This window comes from Phyllobates terribilis, unplaced genomic scaffold (genome assembly GCF_046119375.1).
Source record: "Phyllobates terribilis strain yellow unplaced genomic scaffold, ASM4611937v1 Scaffold_2__4_contigs__length_985480577, whole genome shotgun sequence".
Taxonomy (NCBI): Eukaryota; Metazoa; Chordata; class Amphibia; order Anura; family Dendrobatidae; genus Phyllobates; species Phyllobates terribilis.
The window spans coordinates 880,019,471-880,037,946 of NW_027362762.1; the positions used below are offsets into that span (position 1 = coordinate 880,019,471).

Sequence of the window (18,476 nt, forward strand, 5' to 3'; positions counted from 1 at the left end):
ATTTGGTATCGCTGTGTTCAGAAATATCTGATCTATCAAAATATAAAGTAAATTGATCTGTTCGGTAAACGGGGTAATGAGAAAAAAAATCAAAATGCAATAACAGGCGATCAAAACGTTGTATCTACCCCAAAATGGTATCAATAAAAATGTCAGCTCGGCACGCAAAAAATAAGCCTTCCCCCAGCCCCAGATTCTGAAAAATGAAAATGCTAGGGGTCTCGGAAAATGGCGATAAATGCACAAAAAGTTTTCATAGAAATTTGGAATTTTTTTTACCACTTAAATAAAAAATAAACTATACATGTTTGGTATCTGCGTATTGGTACTGACCTGGAGAATCATATTACCAGGTCAGTTTTACCATGTAGTGAACATGGTAAATAAAAGGAAAAAAAATCAATTGTGGAATTGCACTTTTTTTTGCAATTTCACCGCGCTTCAAATTTTTTCCTCTTTTCAATAGACTATATGGTAAAACCAATGGTGTCGTTCAAATGTACAACTCGTCCCACCAGAAACAAGCCTTCATAAGGATATGGGGATGGAAAAACAAAAAAGTTATGGCTCTTGGAAGAAAGGGAGGAAAAAACGAAAACACAGAAAATGGTCATGGCGTGAGGGGGTTAATATCACTTCAGCAGAGGACAGTTCTGACCCAACATTGCCACCCAGTGTATGACACACGATATTGCATATCAATGCCTCATATAATTTAAGGAAGAGCCTCCTCCTTCTGCCTCTTTTTACTTGTTCTCAGGTGTCTTTACTGTGTAGTAATAAAAAATACGTTGTATGTATTTATTTCAGTATAAGGGTATTGTATGGGAGATTAACAGTTAAACACTGTATGCTGCAACACTAAAGCACTACAAATGCCAGTATACCAAGCATGCCTATAATTTCAGGTAACTTTTCAGTATCAGCTGTAGTGTGTGTGTGTATAAGAAAATATACCATTTCTGAATGACTTGTATATTGCATTTTTCACAAGGCTTTTTTCTCCTCTGCAGGCTTTATCTGTAGTTTTCAGTTCACTCTGAGCTGGTGGGTGGATACTTGCTGCTATGATGTTTCCTATATACAGTCCACACAGACATTTTTGTCTGGTTAGGACATGTTGTTGACGGTGGCTTTTAAGTGATTAAATAGGAACGATCGTCTGTATCCCTTATCCCTGCTGTTAAAGGCAGGTGCTGGCTGTATAAAAACCGGCACATGCCTGGCATGGAGCGGGCTCGGCTCCTGAACATACTCCATACACCTGCACCCAACCTGTTGCAAAAATATAAGTCAACCCTTACACGACATATGACGTATATATACGTCATATATCATCTCTCTCCCTTTGATACGGGCTCCAGCGCTGAGCCTGTATCGTTTCAGGCATATGACAGCTGATCTAATCACCTGTCATGTGCCCCTAACAGCCGTGGGTGGAATTGAGATCCACCGTGGCTGTTAACATGTTAAATGCCACTGTCAATCTCAGGGGCATTTAACATAGCAGCAGAAGGACGTCATAAGACCCATCCATCGGTGTGCCCATCACATGATCGTGGGTCGCCGATGGGTTGACATGATAACCTGGGGTCTGCAGGAGACCCCTGTGGTTGTCATAGCCAATCTGCTATGAGCGCTGCCCGGTGGTCGGCATTCATAGTAGATGAGCATTTTTGGTACACATAGCAGGGCTGAAGCCTTGCTATGTGTAATACAGGCGATCGGAAAATCGCAGCTTTAGTGTTGAGCGAGTATGTTCTATTAACCCTTTCGCCGAGTATGCTCGGGCCGAGCTCCGAGTAGTTACAGCTGCTCGGTGATAAGGTTGAATCACTCCCGTGTGCATGATTTGCAACAGTTTGACAGCTTTAATACATGTGAGGAATGTCTATTTCTTACACATTCCTCACATGTAATAAAACTGTCAAACAGTTGCAAATCATGCACACAGGAGCGATTCAACCTTATCACCGAGCAGCTATAAATACTCGGAGCTCGGCCCGAGCATACTCGGAACAGAACATACTCACTCAACCCTAAGCCTCAAGCCTCCTAAGGAAACTATTGAGGAAGGTAAAAAGTGTAAAAAAATGTATTTAAAAATATAAATAAAAGAAAAAAAATTATAAAAGTTCAAAACATTCTCCTTTCACCTCATTCAAAATAAAACAATAAAATATCAAAAATACATAAATGTATTATTGCCGAGTTCAGAATCGCTCGATCTATCAAAATATAAAAATAATTAATCTGATCGGTAAACGGCGTAATGAGAAAAATAATCAAAACGCCAGAATTATGGTTTTTTGGTCGCCGCAACATTGCAATAAAATGCATTAATGGGCGATCAAAACATTGTATCTACCCCAAAATGGTATCAATAAAAACATCAGCTCGGCCTGCAAAAAATAAGCCCTAACCCGGCCACAGATACCAAAAAATGGAAGCGCTACGGGTCTCAGAATATGGAGCCATTTTTTTATCTTTTTTTACAAACTTTTTTTTTCAGCACTTAAATAAAAAAGAACCTATACATGTTTGGTATCTACGAGCTCGTAATAAACTGGGGAATCACAATGGCTGGTCATTTCTAGCATTTAATGAACATGGTAAAAAAAAAAAAAAAAAAAAAAAACAATTGCACTTTTTTTGCAATTTCACCACACTTGGATTTTTTTCCCTGTTTTCCAATACATTATATGGTAACATCAATGGTGTCGTGCAAAAGTGCAACTCGTCCCGCAAAAAAACAAGCCCTCACACGGCCATGTTGATGGAAAAATAAATAAGTTATGGCTCTAGGAAGAAGGGGAGAAAAAAACAAAAGTGTAAAAATGGAAAATGGCCCGGGTGTGAAGGGGTTAAGGTACCATAAGTCGCAGCATATCTTGTGAATAAATGCACAATTGAAGCAGAGTTCACCTATATGGGGGCTGATACGACTGCTGGTCACAGTGGCAAACTGTAAAGGAGGGCAGAATTCTTCAGCTTGGCAGCGCTGGGGTGCTCCTCACCTTTGGATAGGTATAACTTTGGACACAGTTGGGACAACCCTGTCACGGGGTCAAAAGTGTTTATGAAGATCTATAGAAGTGGCAGATACAGTTATTGTTCAACCCAATGCTGATATAGCCATCTTGGCACAGAGGAGAGAAGGAATATAAACCTACCATCATCCCCTAGTATTATCAACCTCCATCATAACTCATTGCTGCCCTTTACTTTTTACTTTGGCTGAGATGTTGCAAGTTTTTGTCTTTAAGCAAGTCATGGCTAATGTAATGGCACCTTTAAGAAGACACAAACAAAGAAAATGCTGATAGCCACAGAATATCAGAGGTGACCTGGAAAAAAAACAAGCCCTATGGGTCTATCTTATCTTTAACAGGAGTGCTATAACATACAACTATTTAACTCAGGTGCTCCTTTGCTAATTTAACAGGGATCAAGAGGTTAAAGGAAACCTATCATGGCCGATAGTGCCGTTAACTTGCAGATTAGGGGTTAATATTTAGGCTAATAGTTTTATGTAGTTACCTGGCCACAGTACTGAAAGTGCAACACACAGGAGAAAATTAACTTTATTTCTCCTGGGAGCCGCCAGCTGTCAGTCATGGAGACGTGCCCAGAGCAATTACAGTCACTGCTCACAGCACTGGGAGCCGCGCCCAGGCATTGACTGACAGCCGCCTCTGCACTAATGTACTGCTGAGCAAGCTGTCAGTCAAAGTGTGGGGCCAGTGTGAGAGTGTGAAATGTGATAACAGCAGGAGAGCACTAGGACCCTGTGACTTTTGCCTGGCTGAGCTCAGAGGAGGGGCAGTGCAAGAAACTGTGTGTGTGTTCTAAGAGAATTCTTCCCTGTGGAGTTTGTTTACCCCTTTCTCTGTTTAAGAACAAGTGCTGAGCTGGGAAAGCTGTGTGGCTCTGTGGAGTTTTGTGGAAGTCCATGATAAGTGGATTAGAGACTTTGTGCTGAAGGAGTCACGTGTTGAGTGATAAAAGAAGGAACTTAGGAATCCATTTCTGTGACGGAGCACATGGTTGGTGTACTGGATAAGAGTGAGAGACTTTGGGAGGAAAGAAGGTTTCTGGTGCTATTTCCACTGAGAGGATATTGACAAGACTTTGTGAAGAGATGTTCCCAGACCTTAATCTGAGGCTACAGGACTAAAGTCCCCGGCGTGTGGGCTCGGCATCGGCCGACAAGACAAGGAATTTTTGCTGTTTTCGTGAACTTTGTTTTTGTTTTGGCGCCAACGTTTTCCGGGACTAGCTGCAGCCACCGCGATTCACAGGCCTGTGATAGACTGCATCTGAGGTTAACGGTACCATAACTTTAAGATACCCGGGTATCCTGATAATAAGGGTATAAGAGCAATTGGCATAGTTTCATGCATTACTATTGTTATAGTGGTAGGATTGTATTCAGTGTGCCATATCAGGGGGACCCCATATACCGCCCTCACTAGACTGACACTGTGTTTAGGTAAAATTGTTCCAGATCACTAGAATAATTCACATAAGCTGGAAACCTTGAGATTGGCACATTGATTTCAGCTTTTGCTGATTGTGTGTATTTAGTAGAGACAGTGTCCCAGGCAGAACCTGAGACTGATTCACTCAATACTGAATTTTAGTCTAATCCCTGTTTTAGTAAAGAAAGTGTTGTTTATTTCTGTCTCTGTCCCAGTTTGTGACTCACTGGATCTCTCTCGTACCTCCGGTCATTACACCAGCTTACAGGGGCAGATCTCAGTGCTGTGAGCAGTGACTCTACATGTATGAGCATAACTGTATGACTGAAAGCCGGCAGCTCCTGGGAAAAATAAAGTTCATTTTCTCCAAGGTTCCACACTTTCAGTACTGTGGCCAGGCACCATTACTCCCCAACATGCCTGACTGCAACCTCCTCATCGTCTAAGTTAACAAGATTGCCTGGGGTAAGGAGAAGCTCAGTCTTTATCAGTTTGGGTTGTTTGGTGCCTGAAGTAAATATGTGTAGAAACGATGGTCAACAACTGCAGTAAATCCTGCATGCCTTTTTGGTTTTTGCATTTTTTTTCAAGAGCCATAACTTTGCTTGATTTTTGTGTTTTACCATGCTTTAGTCCTTCGACATATCCACATGCAGGACGAGTTGTAATTTTTACCACATACAATGGACTGAAAACCGGATACTAATAGGTTGTCATGGCAGACAGAGGCCCACTGAAGTCTACACGGGCCTTGTCCAGTAATAGGTATTAATGGTCTCTCCATAGGATGGGTCATCACTAACAGATCAGTGGTGGGAGTCCGGATGTAAACACTATGAATGAAGCTGATGAGCTCCACTCCATTCAAAGTGTACTGACCGCTGCCAGCTCTTGTCTTCTACGTAGGGCAGCGTCTATTAAAAAGAATAGGAGCTGTGCTGCATTCCCGGGACATGGCCGCTACATTTTGAATGGTGCTGCGCTCAACAGCTCCCTTCAAGTAAAAGCTGATTGTTGGAGGTGCTAAGTGTCTGACTCCAACCAATCTGTTATTGATGACCTATGCCCGGACAACCCATTTGGAGGGTCATTCTCGCCTTTTATTGTCAGGAGTGCACCTCTCCTCTGCTTCCTGACTTCCTGCTTTCCTTGGGCGGTGCACTCCTGAAGACTGACCAGAGGCATGGTTGAGCTGCTGATCCCAACTGCACACTCTCCAATGCTGCTATCAGAGGCAGACTTGCTTCTGCAACATCAGAGGAGCGCAGTGGGACTACAGCAGATCATCGCTTGAAAGCTCTATAGTAAAAAGCTTAAAGGGGTTGTCTGGACTCAGGGTACAAGTCTGCAGTCACTCTATGTAACCGCAGACTAGTGAATTCTCATTAAGTACACAAAAAATGCCATCAAATATGCAAAACAATGGGCAGATAGCATGTCAGATGACAAGCATCTGTCCCTAAGCATGCTGAAAAGACATAATAAAAAGAGAACAGCTCAGCATATATTGCAAAAATAAAGTTTATTGGTGAAATATACATAAAAATTGTCAATAGAAAAGGAAACCAGGAGGTAATTGGAAAGTAGCTTTACAAGCCAGGTATATTGTAAATAGTAGGATCATAATAGATCTATGGATCTATAGAATTGCACATTTGCCCACAATAGTAGAGAAATAATAAATAACAAAATAGTGAACATTCAATATCACAAAATGGCAATGGGTAAAGACACAGAGGTCAGCCCAAATACATATAGACCTGCTAATATAAGTAAAAGTCGCCCTTAATATGTTATGGGAGACTCTGTGTCAGAATTAAGGTGCTCACACATTATAGTTCCATAAACTCATTACCTGGCAGGAAAGCACAGCCCAAAAGGAGGGGGGGGGGGAAGGTGGTCAGAAGAGCCCAACGCGCGTTTCGCGGTATATCTCACCGCTTTCTCAAGGGCAGGTGATGTCACTATATTGCCCTATACTGCGTGTATATATATGTGCATTACGTATCCTATTGGATGGCCCCAAGTGTAAACAGCTGTGAAGCGGGACGCGCACCCGGAAGTGGCCAGCTATGCCGGGGGCGCGTCCCGCCGATCACATGACGTGGAGCAGATGCCAATACGGCGCATGCGCGCGGGTCAGGGAACGCGCCGCGCGCGCCCCGGTCGTCAAGCATAAACCGCGCATGCGCGGGTCCAAGAGAACCCACGCAGGCGCAGCACAGCATATAGACGGCCGGGCGCGCGCGCGACGCGAACGTCCCCGCACCAGCACGCGCGCACCACGTAAGCCATCGGCACAGCTGAAATTAAAGGGCCAGATGGGGAGCAGATTAGATGGTACAATAGAAGTGAAATAAGAGCAGCATTAACAAATACAACAAGGAACATATGATCAGTTACAGGCACAATTAGATACATATAGAATAGCCTGGGTAATATGATCAATCTTGATCAAAGGTCCAAATAAGTCGTTGCTCTCATCGGGGAAAATCCCAACATGGTTTCAATCTCACTGCTCTCCATATGAGGATAGTTATTTCAAAGAGGAGTTCCGCAATAATGGACTAATAGAAAGAATAATAAGAAGAGAAGGAGAAAATGAATTAATAAAAGCATCAATTTTAAAAAAATTGCATAAAATGTATATGTTACCCCATATTTTGACCACTGAAAACTCACACAGAGATATTATATGTGTGGGAATAAAGTGTGCAGAAAACGACATATGGCTACAAGAATGACGAAAAACTTAAAGATTCATTTAGGCCATTTGGTGTCACCGTGCCCAAACGCATAATCCACTGTGACTCTTTCTGGGCAAGTATTCTCCTGACATTACCTCCCCGAATGCCCATGTGTACCACATCGATACCACGTACCATAAAAGAACGGGGATTACAGTTATGTTTAGTCTTAAAATGGTGTGGTATCGTTTTGAGTTGGTCCAGGTCCTTGGCTGGGCCAGCTGCAACAATGTCTCTGATATGTTCACGTATGCGTACCCGCAGCTCCCTAGATGTCAACCCGACATAAATCAGTGGGCAGCTGCAGGTAGCATAATAAATGACATTAGACGTACCACAAGTGATGTGATGTCTAATGTCAAATGATTTGCGGCCATCAGCCGAACAAAAACTAGTACACCGCAGAACATTCGGACACGCCACACAGTGCCCACATTTATAATTGCCGGTTAGCGGACCTCCAGAGCCAAATAAGCGTGGTGTAGGTACAACATAGTGGCTATTCATCAAGATGTCACCGAGATTGCGGCATCTCCTAGGTGTCATAGAGGGGCCCCTCCCGAGGTGTCCCCTCAGGGCAGGCTCCACCATCAAAATGTCCCAATGTTTTTGCAAAATAACTCTCATATTATCCCATTCGTGGTTGTAGGTGGAGATAAATCGTATGGTCTCATCCATCCCTTTTGATGATGTTTTGGGATGGAGAAGGGAGATACGTGGGGTCTGAACTGCCCTTTCGTATCCTCTCCTAATGTATCTCTTACTATAGCCACGTTGTACAAAGCGTTGTTTTAGGTCTTGTGCCTGACGCCGAAAGCCCTGTTCCGTAGAACAGATACGTCTCATTCTGAGGAACTGTCCGACCGGGACGGCCCCAATAGTGGTAGGACTGTGGGCAGACTCAGCGTGGATCAAGGAATTAACTGAGGTGGGCTTCCTGAATACGTCCGTCTGGACGCCACCATGGACATCAACACACAAGGAAATATCCAGGAAGTCCACCCTTCTACTATCAAAAGTGTAGGTCAGTCTAATATTGTATTGATTCACGTTGAGACAGTCCATGAACTCTCCGAGCTGCTGGACGGAGCCCCGCCATAAAAATAAAATATCATCAATATATCTCAACCAGCACAGCACATGGTGGGCGGCTGGCACACGATCCCCATCGAAGATCTCCCTTTCTCACTGTCCTAGGAAGAGATTTGCATAAGAGGGGGCACAGGCCGCCCCCATGGCTGTGCCACGCCTTTGGAGATAAAATTGATCTTTGAAAACAAAAAAATTATGGGTCAGGGCAAACTCCAGCAACTCAAGGATGAGCTCACACATAGGGCCGTCCAGGTCGGAGGCCCCCAGAAAGAGACGCACCGCATTACGACCATCAATGTGGTCAATGCTGGTATAAAGGCTCTCGACATCGGCAGTAACCAAGAGAGTCCCTTCATCCACAGTGACGCCGTCGATCCTCGTGAGGACGTCCGTCGTGTCTTTCACATATGATGGTAGATTCATTACCAGCGGTTTTAAATAATGATCGATGAATCTGCATATGGGCTCACATAGGCCCCCAATTCCGGACACAATCGGACGTCCAGGAGGATCGACGGGGTCCTTGTGGATTTTGGGTAGCAAGTAAAAAGTCGGAGTCCTAGGGAAGGTCACCGTCAATCCCTCATATACCTTTTTAGATATTATTGCACAGTCAAGGGCCTGACTCAAAATATCCTGCAGTATGGCCGAGAAGTGGGTCAAGGGACAGGAGGTTAATTTGGTATACGTGCTTGGATCCCTCAATTGACGAAATGCCTCTCGCTCATATTTTTGGATCGGCCAGATTACAATGTTACCCCCCTTGTATGCGCCCTTAAAAACTACGTCACTGAGTTCCCGGAGCTGTTGTAATGCCTGGCGATGTTTTAGCGTAAGATTATCAAATCTCCGTTTTGTAGGCAGCTTTAGGAAATCCTCAGTGACGAGTTTAGTAAAAATATCCACTGCAGGGCACAGCGAAAGGGGGGGAAACCTAGTAGATTTAGGCATAATAGATTGGGGAAACCCACCTCGTGGAAGATTCGAATGTTCTTCAGCCAACTCCTCCAAGCACCTCAACGCCTCCTCCTCGACCACCGCAGCATCCATGGTACACATGGGCATTCGGGGAGGTAATGTCAGGAGAATACTTGCCCAGAAAGAGTTACAGTGGATTATGCGTTTGGGCACAGTGACACCAAATGGCCTAAATGAATCTTTAAGTTTTTCGTCATTCTTGTAGCCATATGTCGTTTTCTGCACACTTTATTCCCACACATATAATATCTCTGTGTGAGTTTTCAGTGGTCAAAATATGGGGTAACATATACATTTTATGCAATTTTTTTAAAATTGATGCTTTTATTAATTCATTTTCTCCTTCTCTTCTTATTATTCTTTCTATTAGTCCATTATTGCGGAACTCCTCTTTGAAATAACTATCCTCATATGGAGAGCAGTGAGATTGAAACCATGTTGGGATTTTCCCCGATGAGAGCAACGACTTATTTGGACCTTTGATCAAGATTGATCATATTACCCAGGCTATTCTATATGTATCTAATTGTGCCTGTAACTGATCATATGTTCCTTGTTGAATTTGTTAATGCTGCTCTTATTTCACTTCTATTGTACCATCTTATCTGCTCCCCATCTGGCCCTTTAATTTCAGCTGTGCCGATGGCTTACGTGGTGCGCGCGTGCTGGTGCGGGGGGGTTCGCGGCGCGCGTGCGCCCGGCCGTCTATATGCTGTGCTGCGCCTGCGTGGGTTCTCTTGGACCCGCGCATGCGCGGTTTATGCTTGACGGCCGGGGCGCGCGCGGCGCGTTCCCTGACCCGCGCGCATGCGCCGTATTGGCATCTGCTCCACGTCATGTGATCGGCGGGACGCGCCCCCGGCATAGCTGGCCACTTCCGGGTGCGCGTCCCGCTTCACAGCTGTTTACACTTGGGGCCATCCAATAGGATACGTAATGCACATATATGTACACGCAGTATAGGGCAATATACTGACATCACCTGCCCTTGAGAAAGCGGTGAGATATACCGCGAAACGCGCGTTGGGCTCTTCTGACCACCTTCCTCCCCCCCTCCTTTTGGGCTGTGCTTTCCTGCCAGGTAATGAGTTTATGGAACTATAATGTGTGAGCACCTTAATTCTGACAAAGAGTCTCCCATAACATATTAAGGGCGACTTTTACTTATATTAGCAGGTCTATATGTATTTGGGCTGACCTCTGTGTCTTTACCCATTGCCATTTTGTGATATTGAATGTTCACTATTTTGTTATTTATTATTTCTCTACTATTGTGGGCAAATGTGCAATTCTATAGATCCATAGATCTATTATGATCCTACTATTTACAATGTACCTGGCTTGAAAAGCTACTTTCCAATTACCACCTGGTTTCCTTTTCTATTGACAATTTTTATGTATATTTCACCAATAAACTTTATTTTTGCAATATATGCTGAGCTGTTCTCTTTTTATAGTGAATTCTCATATTGCGCACTGTGAGGATTCTCTGATGCCGGGAGCAGCGGGCAATTTGCATACATGCTGTCACATGCCGACTGGTCGTGCGCGGCCTCACTCAATGCAAGTGAGGCCGGACATGTCTAGTTGGAAGTATACAAATCGCATACGTACGGTCACATGACCGTCCACTTCCAGCGCAGGAGAATCCTCGCAGTGCGCACGCTATGAATATTCACAATGGTTGTCCTGCATCGGGGTACAAGTCTGCAGTCACATAGAGTACCCAAAGGTTGGAGAAACCCCTTTAAAAATCATTGCGCGCTTTATCTATAAAACTTGACCAGCCACTTCTGATAGACTGCAGAGGTTGCTGACAACAAAGTCAACAAGTAAATGTATTATTGAAAATCTCTCAGTTCTCAGGAATAGAGAAGATTTTTGTTTTTGCAAACTCTTTGCAATTTTCCTCATTTATGATTATGAGAAAATCCCATTAATAGGAAATCGTTAAAATAGCAATACACAGCAATACAGCAATATAGAGGAAAACAAGAAGGAAAATATGGCACTAGTATCAGAAGATTTACGTTCAGATTTTATGTTCTTTCCCCAAACATACCTAGATAGATTTTTTTATTATAATAAGGGAGGATCTTACCTCTTCCTTTACCTCTCACGAAGATTATGCAAATGAAATAGCTGAAGAGGGGAAGTACAATCTTGTTCTGACTAAATGTAATGTTTATGTCAGAACTTCATCAAGAGTCAGTTTGTATCCTCCCTTTTACATCTACGAAGAGAAGGTTCTCCCTGATAAGAAGCCACATCTGTCTTTGAAAATTATCTCTGCACATCCAACAACCTACAAACTCAGCGAAAAGAAAACTATCACACATTGCAATTTTCAGATACTATATATGAATACTTTTCTATGTACTATATATATATATATATATATATATATATATATATATATATATATATATATATACAGTACAGACCAAAAGTTTGGACACACCTCATTTAAAGATTTTTCTGTATTTTCATGACTATGAAAATTGTACATTCACACTGAAGGCATTAAAACAATGAATTAACACATGTGGAATTATATACTTAACAAAAAAGTGTGAAACAACTGAAAATATGTCTTATATTCTAGGTTCTTCAAAGTAGCCACTTTTTGCTTTGATGACTGCTTTGCACACTCTTGGCATTCTCTTGATGAGCTTCAAGAGGTAGTCACCGGAAATGGTTTTCACTTCACAGGTGTGCCCTGTCAGGTTTAATAAGTGGGATTTCTTGCCTTATAAATGGGGTTGGGACCATCAGTTGTGTTGTGCAGAAGTCAGGTGGATACACAGCTGATAGTCCTACTGAATAGACTGTTAGAATTTGTATTATGGCAAGAAAAAAGCAGCTAAGTAAAGAAAAACGAGTGGCCATCATTACTTTAAGAAATGAAGGTCAGTCAGTGCGAAAAACTGGGAAAACTTTGAAAGTGTCCCCAAGTGCAGTTGCGAAAACCATCAAGCGCTACAAAGAAACAGGCTCACATGAGGACCGCCCCAGGAAAGGAAGACCAAGAGTCACCTCTGCTTCTGAGGATAAGTTTATCCGAGTCACCAGCCTCAGAAATCGCAGGTTAAAAGCAGCTCAGATTAGAGACCAGGTCAATGCCACACAGAGTTCTAGCAGCAGACACATCTCTTCAACAACTGTTAAGAGGAGACTTTGTGCAGCAGGCCTTCATGGTAAAATAGCTGCTAGGAAACCACTGCTAAGGACAGGCAACAAGCAGAAGAGACTTGTTTGGGCTAAAGAACACAAGGAATGGACATTAGACCGGTGGAAATCTGTGCTTTGGTCTGATGAGTCCAAATTTGAGATCTTTGGTTCCAACCACTGTGTCTTTGTGCGACGCAGAAACGGTGAACGGATGGACTCTACATGCCTGGTTCCCACCGTGAAGCATGGAGGAGGAGGTGTGATGGTGTGGGGGTGCTTTGCTGGTGACACTGTTGGGGATTTATACAAAATTGAAGGCATACTGAACCAGCATGGCTACCACAGCATCTAGCAGCGGCATGCTATTCCATCCGGTTTGCATTTAGTTTGACTATCATTTATTTTTCAACAGGACAATGACCACAAACACACCTACAGGCTGTGTAAGGACTATTTGACCCAGAAGGAGAGTGATGGGGTGCTATGCCAGACGATGTGGCCTCCACAGTCACCAGACCTGAACCCAATCGAGATGGTTTGGGGTGAGCTGGACCGCAGAATGATGGCAAAAGGGCCAACAAGTGCTAAGCATCTCTGGGAACTCCTTCAAGATTGTTGGAAGATCATTTCCGGTGACTACCTCTTGAAGCTCATCAAGAGAATGCCAAGAGTGTGCAAAGCAGTCATCAAAGCAAAAGGTGGCTACTTTGAAGAACCTAGAATATAAGACATATTTTCAGTTGTTTCACACTTTTTTGTTAAGTATATACTTCCACATGTGTTAATTCATAGTTTTGATGCCTTCAGTGTGAATGTACAATTTTCATAGTCATGAAAATACAGAAAAATCTTTTTCTTATTTTTTCACATTGCACCCTCAAACTTTTGTATTTTATCTGGCTTTTATGTGATATATCAACACAAAGTAGTACGTATTTAAAGTGTAAAGTAAATGATACTTGGTATTTTAAATATCTTAAAAATAGAAATCTGAAAATTGTGACATGTATTTGCACTCAGCCTCTTGTAGTGCGATACCCCTAACTAAAATCCTGAGTTACCAATTGCCTCCAGAAGTCACATAATTACTAGTGATGAGCGAGCATACTCGCAAGTACTCGGTACTCGCCCGAGCATCTCAGTACTCGAGATGCTCGGAGCTCGCCGAGTACTTGCGAGATGCTTGGGCGGATGCTCGGGTCCCCTCCCTGCAAGTTTGGCGCTCTTTACAGAGCCAATGAACATACAGGGATTGCCTGCCACTCATTGTAATGCCGCAGCCATGGTGGTTGGGGCATTACAGTGATTGGCTGGCTGCACAGCGTCATCAGGTCTATAACAGACCTGGCGCCACTGTGCTCGTCACAGTCACTCCGGAATCAGACAGTGTAGGGAGAGGTGCTGCTGAGCTAGGGAGAGATTTGCTTGTTTATTAGGCAGTGTAGATAGAACAGAAGCATATTACACATATCCATCTCAACAAACAGTTCTTCTGAGGACTTATCCATCTGCAAAGATATCAGGCAGGCAGGGTGTATAGCAGACTGCAGTGCACATAGCACAAGAGACTCCATTCCATTTTTGTCTGCTGCTGCTGTTAGACATTTCTAGACATAGGCCCAGGTCTCAGGGGCCAGGAATAATTTTTTTTTGGATCTTAATCCTCATTATTTGCTTAAAAAGCAATCCAGAGAACATTGTTTATCTGCGCCATTTGCTTGTTGGCACTGCAAAATACAGCCAGGTCCTTTCCATATTACAGCGCTAAAAATCCAACTATTTAAAACTGTGGTTTGTCTGTCACACAGATCAAATATAATTGCGCTGAAAATATTGCAATTTCTGGCCTCCATTAAAATTTTGTTCATTGTGTCAGTGAAGTTATTGACACCAGTTTGCTGTTCAAAATAGTTACCTACAGGCCAGGTATTTAAAACTGTGGTTTCTCCATCACACGGATCACATAAAATTGCACTGAAAATATTGCCATTTCTGGCCTCTATTAAAATTTTGTTTCAGTGTGTCAGTGAAGTTATTGACACCAGTTTGCTTTTCAAAATAGTTACCTACAGGCCAGGTATTTAAAACTGTGGTTTCTCCGTCACACGGATCACATATAATTGCTCTGAAAATATTGGCATTTCTGGCCTCCATTGAAATTTTGTTGCAGTGTGTCAGTGAAGTTATTGACATCGGTTTGCTATTCAAAATAGTTACCTACATATAACTTCGCTCCAAATTCAGCCATTTGTAGTGAGCGTGGAAGATATTGTCCTCCATTTAAAATGGGCTTTGTGGGCCGAAAGCCAGGGTCCAAGAACAGTGTCTGCGGGGGGCACCACTGCTTCTTCCGCTGTTGTGCATGCAAGCCAATTCCCTGTCCATGGTGCATGCGAAGATGCCTCCTGCCCTGCACCTGTCGTTGCACACTCTCAAGTAGCTGCATCAGGAAACACGTCCACGTCCTTGACCCAGCGCAGCGTTCAGTTGTCCATACCCCAGTCCTTGGAACGCAAGCGCAAATACGCAGCCAATGCCCCACAGGCCACACTACTAAATTCCCACATTTCGCGACTGCTTGCACTCGAAATCATGCCTTTTAGGATCGTGGAGATGGAAGCATTCCACAATCTGATGGCGGCGGCCGTCCCTCGATACTCGGTCCCCAGCTGCCACTATTTCTCCAGGTGTGCCGTCCCCGCATTACACAAGCACGTGTCCCAAAACATTAGCCGTGCCATCAACAATGCAGTTACCGGGAAAGTCCACCTAACCACGGACACGTGCACAAGTGCTTGTGGGCAGGGACGGTATATCTTGCTGACAGCACACTGGGTTAACTCAGTGGAAGGTGGAACCCAGTTGGACCTTGGGACGGAACACGTCCTCCCGACGCCAAGGATTGCTTGCCCTAGGTCAATCAGGGTTGCCCCCACAGTCTACAGCTCCTGCACCTCATCTTCCTCTGCCTCCTCCTCCTCTTCAGCCTCCATCTCTGAAATGACCACATCAGTTACAAGCTGGAAGCACTGCAGCACTGCCTCGGCCAAGCGGCAACAGTGCTTAGGTGACAAACCGCACAATGCTGAAGAGTTGTGGACAGCTCTGAAAGAGCAGGCAGATCTGTGGCTCACACCGCTGAACCTACAGCCAGGCATGGTCGTGTGTGACAATGGCCAGAACCTGGTGGCGGCTCTGAGGCGATCTCACACACATACCATGCCTGGCCCATGTGCTTAACCTCGTGGTTCAGCGGTTTTTCAAATCTTACCCGGAGCTACCGGATCTGCTTGTTAAAGTACGCCACCTGTGTGCCCATTTTAGAAAGTCACCTACGCCCTTGCCGTGTTTCAGCAGCTTTTGCAGCTTCTGGCTCACAGACTGGTGTATGATGTCCCCACGCATTGGAACTCTACACTGCAGATGTTGGAAAGAATTTGTGAGCAGAAGAGGGCAGTTGTTGAGTACAAGCATCAACAAGGCCGTTGGTATTCAGTTCAGACTCCACACATAAGACCTCAGGAGTGGACATGGATGTCAGACATATGTACCATCCTCCAAAACTTTGAGGACTCCACCAAGATGGTGAGCGGCGATGATGCCATAATTAGCGTCACCATCCCGCTTCTCTGTCTTCTGAAACGCTCTCTCCTCACAATCAAAGAGGATGCATTGCAGGCAGAGCACGATGAGATGGAGCAAAGAACCATAGAGGATGATTACACAAAGCCCAGCCTCATCTCATCCCAACGTGGATTGGGTGACAATGAGGAGGAGGAAGAACAGGAGCTAGTTTCATGCGCTATAGATGGTACTACCTACATAACTTTCATACCGTCTGTTCAGCGTGGATGGCCTGAGGACAGAGAGGAGGAGGAGGAGAGCATGGTCAGTCATCCTCTTGGTGAGGACACGGAAATCTTGCTTGTTAGCAGTCTGGCACGCATAGCTGAGTTTATGTTACGCTGCCTTTCCCATGACCCTCGTATTCTCAAAATTTTGGGTGATAGTCATTACTGGTTGGTGACACTTCTTGACCCACGCTACAAGGAGAACTTTCTATCTCTTATTCCTGAGGCGGACAGGTCTACAAAAATGGGGCAGTACCAGAAGGCCCTTGTTGAGCAACTATTAAAAAAATTCCCATCTGAAAACGCTGGCCGCAGAAGTCACAGTTTGTTGGACACGTGGAATGAACTGACTCTCTACGCCTTGGAGATCCTGGCCTACCCTGTTGCTAGCGTTTTATCAGAGCAGGTTTTTAGTGCCGCTGGATAAGCGCATCAGCCTGTCAACTAAAAATGCTGACATTCTGACTCTTATAAAAGTTAACAAGGGCTGGATTGGGCCAGACTTCTCAACACCACCGAATGATAGCAGTGTAACATAAACTCAAATCCAGTGTCTTTTTTTGGGAAGTGTATTCCCATGCACCTCTTCACACCCACACATGGGTATACGCTTCCTGATTTTGGCTATTTGCTCTTGCCCTCCTTCTTCTCCTCATCCTCATCCTCCACCACATCACCAGGGTGACCGTGGTTTGTGATGCAACACCCACATAATTTTTTTAAAGGGTGTTTATGATGCCTGTAAAAAAAAAAATTTATACAGTATGTTCATGCATACCCCCCAGGGGTAAATGTTTGTCAGCCCATACACTTCTTGCATGGGCATTACAAGTATAGGAGACCCGCTCCTTTCTAATGGGAACATTTTTTCATGAGGCCCTCCTCCACGTCTTTTCCCAGGGGTATTGGAGTGCCTCCCAATTTTTGGCAGCCATTGCATTTATTGCATAGGCCAACACTATGGGAGACCCACTTCCTAATAATGGGAACATTTTTTCATGAGGCCCTCTACGTCTCTTCCAAGGGGCATTGGAGTGCCTCCCAATTTTTGGCAGCCCTAGCATTCACTGCATAGGCAAACACAATGGGAGACCCACTTCCTAATAATTGGAACATTGTTTTCTGGAGGCTCTCTGACCTCCACGTCTCTTCCAAGGGGCATTGGAGTGCTTCCAAGTTTTTGCTAACCCTTGCATTCACTGCATTGGCAAACACAATTGGAAGACCCACTTCCTAATAATGGGAACATTATTTTCAGGAGGCCCTCCTCTAAGTCTCTTCAAAGGTGTATTTTGGTGCATCCAAATTTTCAAAGGGGTATTGGGGTGCGTCCAAATTTTGGGCAGCCCTGCCACTGACTGCATACGCAATAACAGTATAGCAGACCCACTCTTTAGTAATGGGAACAACAGAGCATAGCCGGATGATGGCTCTCTAAGAATAGTGAGGGCCGACTGCTGGCCCTTTAAGAATAGTAAAGGCTGTCTGATGGCCCTATAAAAATAGGCTTTGTGACTTTCAGAGTCCCTCCTTCATAAATGAAACAGGATGTGTCTGGTGATGTGTCACACACCACATGGCCAGATAAGGTTGTAAAATGTTAAAATGACATTTCACGGTGAATGCATTTGTCACGGTTGCAAGCAATACAAAAGTGCAAAAACGCATCAAAAACACTACGTGTGAACATAGCCTATTGTGTGGAGGAGTATTTTTGTTTTTGGTTATTTATTTTGCTTTATATACAAGTCATTACCCTGGAAAGGATGTTCCTTAACATATTTCCCAGGAAAATCCATTTTGGTTTTGTTTTTGTATGTTTTATTGTGAGTCCGTAAAAGTGACACAATACCTCTGACAACATTGTTGACAGCAGTGACCTCGGAGTCAGAAATGCTTCCAGGGGTCTTCCCCATGCTGTTCCCATGCCATTTGAGCCCTGTTCCCATCGATTTTGGCAATTTTTAGGCCCTCTGCAGACCGCCGGGGGGATTCGCCTGAAAAATGCTCGACTTTCCCATAGACTTACATTGGGCTTGTTGCTTGGGTCGAGCACCCGAGTATTTCAATGTGCTTGACCCAAGCAATGAGCACCCAAGCATTTTAGTGCTCGCCCATCACTAATAATTAGTACATTTTAGTCTACCTGTGTGTAA

General features: G+C 44.1%; 1 protein-coding gene across 4 annotated transcripts in view; it reads right to left on the reverse strand.

Annotated features, from left to right (window-relative positions):
* Positions 1 to 11,501, reverse strand: part of LOC141235573 (NACHT, LRR and PYD domains-containing protein 12-like) — a 156,832-nt gene extending 145,331 nt beyond the window's left edge. The window contains exon 1 of one of the 4 annotated variants that reach the window (XM_073668158.1): positions 11,400 to 11,493. The gene's annotated coding sequence lies outside the window, so the exon portion shown is untranslated. Of the gene's footprint in view, positions 1 to 11,399 lie in introns of all 4 variants that reach the window. The other 3 variants (XM_073668161.1, XM_073668159.1, XM_073668162.1) reach the window with 3 other exon arrangements.
* Between the last annotated feature and the right edge of the window lie 6,975 nt (positions 11,502 to 18,476).